This window comes from Lichenostomus cassidix, chromosome 1, assembly GCF_008360975.1.
Source record: "Lichenostomus cassidix isolate B80296 chromosome 1, HeHo_3.0, whole genome shotgun sequence".
In the NCBI taxonomy this organism is placed as follows: domain Eukaryota; kingdom Metazoa; phylum Chordata; class Aves; order Passeriformes; family Meliphagidae; genus Lichenostomus; species Lichenostomus cassidix.
Window position 1 is genome coordinate 31,379,375 of NC_139479.1, and position 12,420 is coordinate 31,391,794.

Genomic DNA, 12,420 nt, shown 5'->3' on the forward strand with positions numbered 1-12,420 from the left:
GACAATTCAAAGATGTTTGTTACATCTTGTTTCTTCCTCTTCCTCTGAAGTTTTAATGGATCCTCAAAAAATAAACAAACAAACCCAAACAAACAAAAAGAAACTATGGAAAGGAGACACAGAAGGTTTGTTTCCAGATTACTTAGATAGCATGTTATGTTCTGTTCTCATCCACATATTTCTTAGCTCTCTCCTGACTTGCGGCTGTTCCACAGCAAATGCCCTGAGGGCTATTTGACACTCACGGGCTCTGTTAATTCTGTGTTGAAAAGTGCCCTTAAGAGTGCTTTCCAATCTGAATGAAAGATGAACTTTCTCTGCAGCAGGTTCCATTTCAATAGAGCAGTGACTTGCATTTGGCATCTAATGATCCTGTTACTCTTCCTGCATGGCAGAGCCAGAGAAAATAGAGGTTAAGAGTTCTGCCAGGGATGGTGGTGATTTGAATCAAATTTCTAATGTTCCAGTGTTTTTTAAGAGAGCAAAGCATATATCAAAGCAGAATTTTGCCAAGTTGCCTCCCCACTGAGCACAATATTTTTTTCAATAAGTAGCTGCTGGCATAAGATTGCTAAATGCTACCTAATTTCTATAAGACCACTTTTTTTAAAGCCTCAGTGTTAGCAGATGGTTGAAGTACAACAGGTAATACGTATCCAAAAAGAACCAATAATGTTATAGGTTACTATAAAAAATTTATTACAAGTCTGAGATGGCTGTGTTAGTTATTAGTGACATTTCTTAGGCTAGTAGCAGGAAAACTTTTACAGCCCTTTACATTGTCACATAATACCTGTCCCCACAGGTTTTTAAAACAGGCATAAAAATCCAGTAAGGCCAGAATTTTTGTAATTTTTTTTCTGTCATTCATTTCTTAAATATTTAGTACTAATACCAGGCAAGAGATGGCCAGCACCATAATATGAAGTTACTTCTGAAAATGATGAATGCAATGGCCATTTTCAGGGAAATAAAGACGTTCCTCATGCTCTTGATAGGAATATAGACTCTAACATAAGTAAATCTTGACTAAAAATAAGGACTCTCTTCCTGTACAAAGTCTGAAATAAGTCATGGAAAGTACCTTTTTATGTGTGGCTTTCTTCTCTCCATTCAAATGAATATGAAGACTATCAACATTGGTCAATTTTTACAATCATCACTCCCCCTCACCACCTCTCATAGTAAATAAGGGGACAGTATGGCTGTTCAGGGGAAACATTAACAGTTTAAAAGCTTTGCAATGCAGATACCATGAAAGGAGGAGACTTCTCTCTAGTGAAGTGATAAATATTAAGATTAGATTAGGAAGGCAGAGTGATAGGGTTTCAGTTCACACCTCCTGCAGCCCACAACACTTTATCCAATTTGCTCCATCACCAACCCCGTTTATAAATGAAAAAGCCACATACCTCACTATTTATAGGTCAGAGCTGCAGATCTACTTAGTGACATTATGAATACTGTAAATCAAGTCATATCATAAACTAGGAAAGGGTTCAGCGGCATAACAGTAAAAGGAGAGAGAATTTATTGCCAGGTAGCAAAAAATATTATAGATTAGTTTTTTCTCTCTTCTAAAATGGATGTGTTGAGAGTGCAGGAGTAGTACGATTAACATCCTCAGATGAAGCAGAACCTTCTGTGGGCAGCCAGGAGTGATGAACTGAACTATTGGCAAGATTCATTTTGATCATTTTTTTCCCCCTGCCTATCTGGTAAACCTGCCCTGGAAATAAACAGTGCAATTCTATCCATTTCTGCTTGAAGACATGGAAGGGAAAACAGAGACAGAAGAACAGAGTATCAAGCATGCATGTGCTGCAGTATTGCCCTTTTGGAACAGTTTCTTGAAATTTCCTTAGCAGCTGCTAAGGGCTCCTGCTTTAGGCAATTCGGTTTTGCTCCAGCACTTCTCAGGTTCATCCATCAGCTATAGAAAAAGGGATAGAGTAATATAATGTTTCCCCATCTCTGAACTTGGTGTATCCACATATCACAGGACAGGAGCATGAACCACTGGATTTGAAGGAAAACCTAACAAGCCAAAATGGTCTGATTGACATCTCCCTTTCCAGATAGGAGTTTCTGGAGAATAGGGAAGCAGCTGACTTCAGCCATCTCCTGAAAATTCCTTTTTAAACTCTTTAGGAGGAAACAACCCCCTGCAACAACACATTCAATGCTTGAAGGATCATTTGCTGCTGTTTTTTCCCTTGCAGCAGCGTTTGTGAAGTTGACACAAGCACATGTAAGGCATTCACTTGGCCCAGGTGTTTTTGTCTGAGGTAAAATGCTGCTGTAATGATCTTGTTTATAATTTGTGCTATCTTGATTTCTTGGCCACATTTATTGCTGGGTGTTCTTTGGATTCAGCATTGCTCTTGACCCTGATTCCATGTTTGGCTTCCTGTGTCAGCATTCTCTGCTGGAAACAAGTATGAAATTTTAGCAGGAACAGCTATATAACCCAGACATATATTTGCCCCAGACATAGCATTATCCTCAGACCTTTCTATCAATTCTTGATCTTTCATGGATAGCCATGTATTAGCATACCTGTGTTTTGCTGGCAGATCCACAGAAGTGAGTGCCTTGGGAACCTCATTGTTGTTTTTGCATGAATATTGTATTCTTTTAGAAAGGAGCCTGCTTCGAATTTTTTGTATTCCCTTTATGGAATGGGATTTAATTGTCAGGGGGCAGGTAGTCCTTATATCACTTCAGAGAGTTGTAGTTGTTATAGTCAAAAACCTACCATACCTGGAAAGTGCAAAACCGGAAATTCTCCTTCTGCATTGTTTGTCCAAATATAATTAATCTTGGTGAGTTTGGACACTATAATATAAATATAGTACTCCTGGCCATGGTTAGTTTCAGAGGATATTTATGCCTGGGAACACTTCAACATCAGATTCTTATTGCATGACAAAGCCAAGCTGGTGATTATTACTCAAACTGGCCACAGTGGAATCACAAGACATTGTGATTTTCAAAATAAACCTCAAAGCTGATGAAGTTTAGCTAAATGTGTACAAGCAGGGTGTATTATGTCTTTGTGTAAATAAGCAATATAGTGAGCATTAAATATGAGATAGTGATAGCCTTTAAGGAAAGGAGCCTTCTGTTTCCAAAGTGGAGCATAAATTCTATAGCTAATTAAGTGTTAATTTAAGAAATATTATTTAAATTAAATTCTGGCTAAAAGTGGAAATTGTTTGAGAAATAAAACTCTTACACCATAAGAGCTACTGTGTGGTTATACCAGAACTTTGAGTACTCAGCTAGCACATTTGAAAGATCCTTGAACTTTGCTGCAGACCTTGTCTGCAATGAGACAAAAAATATCTCAGCAACTATTGAAAGTGCCATTCTCTTTCTCTAGTGTATTCTTGCATTCCCTGGGCACAGAGATGTATTTTGAATGCATTAGGCTTTGAGTATCTACGTAGCTGAATGGAAACCAGAGGGTGCAAACAAAAGGAAAAATTAAATGTTCAGGATAATACAAGGTGAAACTAACAAGTTTTAAGCAAAAGAAGAGGCAAGAAAATCAATATTTTCAACAGTGACTTCTCCTAAATCACGGAATTTTCTCCTAAATAAACCTGAGGAGATGAACACGCTGCTGGAAGCATCCAAAGCCAGTCTGAACCTGCATATGTCAATGCCATGGTGTTACAAATGTACTTGAATAAGCAGTCAAGATATTTTTCATATGTGCACGCTGCTAGTTTTCAAAGAAGGAATTGTCTCAATATTAGAAGTCTGATATAAAACCTGAAAGATATTTCTGGCAGGAACTGGAAGATATTATGCACCAGTTAATGGCAGTTGGTATTGAGACTGAGTGCTGATGGTCTCTGTAAAAAATCTGTGCTCTCAAAAGGACTGAACACTCACTGAGTTAGCAGATGACACCAGGCTGGAAGGAGACCTTGATATGCTGGTGGGTAGAGCTGCCATTCACAAGAACCACAACAGAAGAATCAGCTGAAAGAAGCAGTGAAATTCAACACATTAAAATCCAAATTCCTGCACCTGGGATGGGAATACTCCATTCAAGTGTGCAGGCAGTGAGCAAGGTACTGAGGAGCTGCTTTGCCCAAAAAGACCAGGAGAACCTGGTATCCAGCAGGCTGAAGATGAGTCAGTGTCATGATGAAGAATAACACAGACTGGGCTGTATTAGCAAGAATAGAGCCAGGAAGTGTTTATTCCCTCTTACCTGGCATTTGCAAGGGTGTGTGGGGGATTCTGTGTCCAGCTTTTTTCTTCCTCATTCGGGAAGGACATCAATAAGCAGAAGAGAGTGTGGGGAGGACCTCTGCTTTTCTGGGAAACACATGATGAGTGAAGGGGCACTGAGGGGAGGCCTTGACTTGCTCAGCCTGCAAAAGAGAAGGCAAAAAGAGGAAGTTAACTGCTTTCCAAGGGACCTTGTAGGAAAAGAGAGATGGATGCTTTCCAAAGGCACAAGGACAAGAGGTAGTGGTTGTAAGCTTGGTAAAGGAAACTTCACATGGATATGAGGGGGAAAAGTTTTTCTCATAAGTGTGATTTACAAGGTTGTCTCAGGACATCATGGAACAGTTTGGAAACATTCAGCATCTGGTGGGAGAAGGCATGGAGCCACCACACCTAAGTTTGATGCCAGCCAAAGAAAGAAATTATAAGTGTATTCAAAATTATGATAATCAAAGGAAAATGGGTAAGGGGCTTTTCTCCTCTTGGTCTCACAGCTAGAACAAGGATTGCCAATGAAATAAGGGGTGGTGAACTCAAAAGTAAGAACACCAAATTTTTTTCTTGTATTATCAAATATTGGATAAAATATTGAAGTTACAGTTTTAAAAGATTGATACAGGTGTCTGGAAAATTACAGGGATAAGTAGAATAAGAAAAACTTTATTTGTTAGTGTCAGAAAAGGCAGATAAGAAGAGAGACAGAACTCCACATTTTGGTTTTAAAGAAGTTCTAGACATCTGAAACTCTTATGAAGTCTCTGTCAGGACAGCTTAGGCCTCATCTCTCTGCTGCAGAATGTCTTCAGCAGTCCCAGACAAGAATTTATGCTTTAGAAAACCCAAAACAATTCCTTCCGAACCAATAGAAAAATGCACACAAGTTTTTATCAAATGTGATCATCGTTTTCCTGCAGAAAGACATGATATTCAATTTTATATGATGTATAAGACCCAAAAAATATTAACAGAGGCATCAGTTAAGAGTCAAAAAAATTTCCTTTCTTTACAGTTAACAGCCAAGGTGAGAATATTTGTATTATTCATTAAATAATTGATCAATCCAAAAGGACTGAAACCTCTCTGTTTCCCTTAAAGCTATGCTAGGATAATAAAACTTTACTAGGAAGTATGAGCACAGGTGATGCCAAATTGCATCAAAATGTCATGTACTACTTGCAAACATGGCCAGCAGTGATGTTTGAAAAAGCTTTACCTTTCCTGGTGTGAACTGAGTGCCTTCTCCTCTAAGAAATGCTTCTGCTGACTGTACTGGAGCTCTGGGGCTCAGGAGTGCTTCCTCACCCTGGGTGGGGTTTCCTGGCCCCAGGACAGGTGGATGAAATCTGAGTCCTCAAAGCTCCCAAACTGCTTGAGGGTGACTTTTCACCAGGTGGAGCTCGGGTGTGGGGATGAGGAAGGACAAGGGCATGATCCTGCAGGTTCCTCAGCCTGCAGGATTCCCCAAGAGCAGCACTGAGGGAGTGCCTCTGGAGCTCACTTCAGAAGGTAGGAGCAGCCATTGTAGTTTATTCCTTCCGCCAATAAAAAATGGTGCAATTGTTGCCAAGTTTAGCAGAGAATTTAAACACACCAAATTTATATATTCATATACATCTGAAGATATCATGAGAGGCATTTAAATGTAGACTAGGGAAACCTGGACAATTGAAGCATCATTGAATACATGCACATTTCTTCTTTTTTTTTTTATTGGTTGGTTGGTTTGTTTTGGTTTTGTTTTGTTTGCATAGAACTGTATGAAAGGATGTAGCAAACCAGAATTCAAAGGTAATTAAAAAGTAATTTTATTAAAAATTACAGACTATTTTATATCTAAATATATCTCTGAGCAAGAAGACAGAGAGTTTTGTTCTACTGACTTTTCACTACTACAAAAGGCAAACTGAATAAATGAAGTCAGGTAGGCATTAGGCATGCAGCACTGATGTTCATAAGCGGAGTCATGATGAAAGACCACACAGACTTGCTGAATTTCACAACACTTTCAAAAATTCTATCATTATCTATTTATGAGACTCATTTAAGGGCCTCAGCAGAACTCAGCAACTGCAGATTATATAAAGAATGTAATTTTAAGGAGCAGTAAATATTCAAATTGATATAAAAACGATAAGGTTTAAAATTCACTATAACACTGCAATGAACTTCTTGCAGGGCTTCTCAGTCATCGTACCATCAGCTCTCTGAACTGTGGTCTGGACAAACCCAGTTAAATTAAAAATCATAGAATTCCAAAGCCCTCGAGACTCACATTGGTATTCAGATACTTTGCTCTGCTGTTTGGACATACATATCACACTGGTTTAATTAGCTATCTAACAGCAATCTCTACACTTTAGGAAAGGGAGTACTTCACAAAAAACTGTCAAGAAGTTTGCTTGTGCATTTATGAAATATCCAAATATGCCTGGAAATTAATCTGTGCACTTTCCCATCTTCTCTAGAAATGATGTCTGCTCATGCTACAGCCTCAAAACCATTTCCTTTAAATTTGCCATGTGCTTCACTTCTCCTGAATGATACATCTTTTCATAACTGGTGACTCATTCATTTCCCATATGTATTGTTTTTAAAATATCAGTGTCAGGGAAACACATAGCATTATTTCAAGTGAAACAACAATTCTCTGTTTTTTCTATTAATGAATGACTCTATTGTAATGATATTAGCTCTGCTGAAAAATAAGACAACACATGAGGTAATTTTGTAGCAATTCCTACAGCTTTATTGCTTAATAGTCATGCAGAATTCTTTCACTTCTAATTTTTTTTTGCCCAGCAATACTAGAGTCTAATGTATGCTTATTTTACTTCTGTTATGTCCTCATTTAACCCTTAAAAATATCCTTTTATCTTTCAGTTTTGACTCTCCTTGACTTGTGAGACTTTTGATAAACTTCAGGATGTCAAAGGTCCCCAGTTTTTACCAAAGACACTCTTATTTTTACAGTCCTTCTACTCGTGGTGAGAATTCCCTGGAGAGAGATGTTTCAGGCAATTGGAAGGCTCAACATTAGGACATGTAAATGTTTAAATTATGGCTTACAGATCAATGACAAGAAATAGGACATCTATTTCTGGTAACATTGTGGATTTATAGTTATGAATCAAGGCTAATGCAAGGTGAACTCCTCCCTTTATGATCACTGCCACAAATGCATTAGCTCATCCATGAATTTAAAAATCGACCTCCAGACAGTTAGTTGGTAATTTGGCACCTTGCTTTGATTGTATACAATTTAACAAAAGAACATCCAGCACTAATTCAACAGTAATATTGCTTCTGCCTTTCAGGAATGATTTATTCATTTGGATATGATGTCCAAATTGCATTTTCTAAGGGAAGGGTGTTTACTTTGTTTGCAGTTTATTGCATTACTTCTCAAGGACACAACAAAAGTAAAATTGTAGCTACTGATTATTAGGTTGAATGCAAATATGTCCTGAATGATAGTCCTCTCTACAGAAATCCCCGTGGGTGAACAAGGGGGTGGGAGGGTGGTTAGATGCATCTTACTTTCTGACACCTCACAACATACCTCATCTGGAAACTACTCCCCCAGCTATAAAAACATAGCCACATAAAATGAGGATCCACAAGGGTCTCGCACACCAGCATTGCAGACCCCTAAGGATGCACCAGATCTTTGTTCTGCCTCATTCTTGCAGCTGTGGCATGGGCATCTCAGCACTTCTCAGGCTCCACCACACAAGAGGCTCTGTGCTGTTGTAGTGTCAGAGCAGTTTTTCAGCAGAAAAACAGGTTTGGGTTTACCTAACTTACGAACATCACTTTGTACACTGATGTGCAGAAATGTCTCTGGTCCTAGAGGAAAAGGCTTTCCACTCCTCACCATTGCCTGCAGTGGCAACGGAGGGCTTGACTTACTGTTTATGTACAATGTTTCTATTGTCAGGGCAGAACTAACAGCTAAGGAAGTGGATCATTGCACCTGTATTGTCACATTAACAATATGCTTATTGTTTTGGGTTTTTTTTGATCACACAGCACACGTGTTCAAGTGTCAGAGACTCCTTATATTATTGACATTTCAGATGAATGATCTCCTTAAGTTGTTGACTCTCTTCTCAGTTTACTCTTTCTGTCTGGGGTTTTCACTCAGTTTAGCCACTTGCTGCCTAAATCCTGTGGAAATTCATCACATTTGTTATTAGTTATTGTCACTAAGACTGTGTTGAATGTGGGCACCTAAGTACGAATTGATTCTTGTCACACCTTGTAGCCATAGCCCTACTGGATATATGGTGAAGAGCATCTCAAAAGGATATTCTCTTATCTGCTCCACTAAGGAGGTCATGCAGATATAGGTCTAAGATGTAAATGTCTCTGCAGCTCAGAATCTCACATAGACTCAGAGAAGGCTCAACTCTCAGTGTTGTGTATTGGGTCTGCACTGCCATCTGGAGCTGAAATAGCCAGCTGTGACTGCAGGTATACTTGATGAGAAAGGGTATCTTCTGCAATTCAGTTCTCTCCCTCTGTTTCCAGGGCAGGAAAACAAGTACCTCTATCAGTGAAAAAACCAAACAGGTGATCATTGCTATCTGGTTCAAGCAAACCCTCTGTCAGTGCTGGATGATAGAAGGTAGTCAAGCAGGCACATTGTCATTTTGCCACAGGCAGTGCTAGGGTTTCCAGAATAACAGCAGCCTTGCAGTATCTGTAGTCCTCCATTATGCAAAGCCTCTTACTCCCTACCATGTGCGTAATAAATCTGCACTGCTGAAATACTTACTGGAGAAATGTGAAACTGCTGTAAGGCAGAGGATCGAAGAAAGGTTCTGTCTCACCTTGAACCTGCTCTATTACCTGAGCTGGGATCTCAGAAACTACTTACATTTCTTCCTTCATATAAATTCTTCTAGGTGTTTGCACAACTGAAGATGGGGAGCTCAGATGCCAAAGCTTTGCAACAGAAGTGAATTTGCAACACCCTGTCTTGGCCTTACAGTTCCACCAGCAAAAATTAGAAAATGGACCAACATTTTTGTATGAGTATCAGACACTCTTCAAGTATTATTGAAGTTTTATCTTGGTTGCCTCTTCCACAGTTTTAAAGCTAAGGCCATGGGAAATCAAACCCCACTACAATACCACCATCTTAACTCTTGAAACAGTTATTTTTATTCCCACACATTATTCAGCTTTTTATTGGCAATGTCACTTCAGTAGCCACAGCTGTTGTGCCGGGCACAAGGAGTGTGTATTGACAAGGCAAGAGGGAATGGTTTCAAATTGAAAGAGAGAAAGTTTAGATTAGATATAAGGAAGAAAAATCTTCACTGTGAGAGTGGTCAGGCACTGCAGGTTGCCTGGAGAAGTTGTGGACTCCCCAGCCCTCCCAGTGTTCAAGGCCAGGCTGGATTTGGGATCTGAGCAATCTGGTCTAGTGGAAGCTGTCCCTGTTTTCAGTGAGGGATTTGAAACTAGATGATCTTTAATTTCCTTTCCAACCCAAACCATTCTAGGGTTCTATTATCTGTCCTGTCCATTTCCTAAGACAGAACTTTCTCCTGTATCCCTTTAGCATTCTCTTGAGCAGGTATTGAGACTGCTGTGTGAATTGCATGCTGCTTCTTCTTTGCCTTTGGCAACTGTGGAAACTGCCGTGAAGGACTTTTGGTCCCCAATATTTATTTAAAAAATGGGAGAGGAGTAAAGTTAGTGCAATGAACTCTCAGAGAAAAGGAGGATTTGAGAGTGAGGTCCCAGGCTTGACTTTGCACTTTGGAATTGCAAGTATGTGGTCCTCATGTTTGTTACTGATTTTGTCCCCTGATTGCCAAATGAATGAAAAATTCCCTTCTCCAAGACCTGTTGGAGAGAACCTTGATGTCAGGAATAGCACTCTAAATTATACTTTGGATAGCCTCATGGTAAGGGTATACTAGGAATAATTCCACCTGCCAGGCACTTACTATGTGTCAATGATAACCTAGATTTCCTAAAACACAGCTTCTGACTTAAAACGTAACTTTAATGTTGAAAGCATTTATTCTTTGCAAATTTAGTTCCATTTTGTCTGCTTGGCATGGATGATAAATTTTCAGCCTCCCTAATCAAGCATTTATCCAAATTATAATCTAGTTATTTTAACCTAGAAAGGGATTTAGTAGCCTTTAAAAATTGCTCATCTCCTAAAGCAAGGCCAAAGATGACACTGTCTTTCAGATTCAGGTAAAACTCCTGCTGAAATGAAAGGGAGTTTCACATGTGGAAGGACTACAGTGTATGCTCAGGCTCTGGCACTATTGTTAGGCTGCTGGTTTAAAAAGGTGAACTGTCTGGACAGGAATTAAAGATCAAGCAGCCAAGCCCCACATTTCCTCTCACATGTGGGATGCAAGAAGGCTGTGCTCCATAATATTCTCACAATGTTCTAGCTTTTTTGTAAGGTAACTCATCGAACAGCAGTTTTTTATTGAATCATTTGACTTCTGTTTCACTGGGGACTGCACTAATTTATAAATTGTAGCAGCTGCATTTTTTGATTTTCCCAGCTGCTACCATGTATTAAATTTGGAAATCCTCTGGCACAAATGAAAACACTGTGTTTTTCTTTCTGAGAGCATAAAGTAGGCAAAACTAAAGTTTGTATTTAAGGAAAATACGCTAAAGGATCTTTTCACCCTCTCATTTATTCAAAGTTAAATCTCTTTTGTGTTCGGCCATTGGGTCATGCTGAACATCACAGACATGTCTAAGGATCTTGGAGGTCTTTTCAAACATAATATGTTTGATAATCTCACCACTATTTATAAGTAGCGTTCACTGTAAAAAGCTGCATTGGCATAATGGTAGAAGTTGAGTGTCTTTCATGGGTCACAAGGCTGTAATACAGAGAATATCAGAGTTATCCCCTTAATGCCTCAACTCACTGCGCTGCTGAGACCAAGACCTCTTGTTCTAGAAGTCTCTGGACAAAGAGGACAGGAACACAAAACAGTCAAACCTCTTATTAGATAGGGTGGAGGAATGCTGTGTCATATGTCATTTTAAAAGGTAAATTCACCTTCCATAGATTAATTTCTTTTGCTGCCATCTGCAGATGTGCTTATAACACAGACATGGACAAAACTGTTACCAGAAAATATATCTAGATATTATTGCTCTTTAATCCCAGCAGGCTGCACTGCTACAAAATCAAATGTCTGTCTAATCAACTGAAACTAATTAAATAGCAGCATTCAAAGTCATATTGATTCAGCTTTACAATTCCCTCAATTTTGTAACAAGATAATGCTAAGCTTAAACTTTTGTATAACTACACAAAAAAGTGCTTCCAAAAGCTATAATTAAGTCAAAATAAGAAAATCCAGCTAAGCTTTTTTTTGTTCTTCAGGGGGCCAGAGGTGCACGTATTGATGGAGAGTGGCATTTTCTTCTCTCTCAGAAAACTTCCTACCAAGATTTCCCTCCAATGTTAGAAATAAAATTTCATGGTAAAGCATGAAAGAGTCCGAAGTTGGCACAATGTTTGGAATTTCCAGCTGTTTTCTCTTGAACAAAAATCCACCTTCACCTTCATCTCAGACACTATTTTTGGGCAGTAACTAGTGGGGAATACTACTAGCTAGCAGAGAGGACAGGATCTAATGGAGCAAAATTTCACTTTAGAACCCTGAGAGTATGATAGACAGAGGACTCTGTCTGCCACATGCATTTTCTGGTTCCTCAGGTCAACATTGCAGAGGGCTCATTGGCAGAAGAGTGCTTAAAACTTCTCCAGAAATGTGTGTTTTTACCTTAAAACTGTAGTCAACAGGTAGAGACAGGGTATGACTGACAGACAGAGGGACAGGTGCTTGTGTAAACAGGGAAGGCCAGATGAAGGTGGTGGAACGAAGGATGTAACTTGTGTAAGGTGACAGCTGAGCAGAAACAGACACAGGATGGCTTAATAGATCAATTCTCTCTTCACCTTAACAAAATTTATTCTAATAAAGAGGTTACTTTCTCAAACAGCAAAAAATTAAAGGAAATATCAAAGTAGAAATCTCCACAACTTGCAGTTCTAGAAATATAAGTATACATAAATACACAATATATATTAAATAATATAAAATATAGCATGATATACAACATAAAATGTAAAATCTATATTATGTATTCTGTTACATGATGTATGAA

General features: G+C 38.9%; 1 long non-coding RNA gene across 1 annotated transcript; it reads left to right on the forward strand.

The window, feature by feature from the left end:
• The first annotated feature begins 5,708 nt into the window (after positions 1 to 5,708).
• LOC146444468 (uncharacterized) lies at positions 5,709 to 10,270 on the forward strand. Its single transcript, XR_014849618.1, has 3 exons — positions 5,709 to 5,754; positions 7,129 to 7,290; positions 9,156 to 10,270. It is a non-coding gene; the product is annotated as an uncharacterized LOC146444468 (long non-coding RNA).
• The last annotated feature ends 2,150 nt before the right edge of the window (positions 10,271 to 12,420 follow it).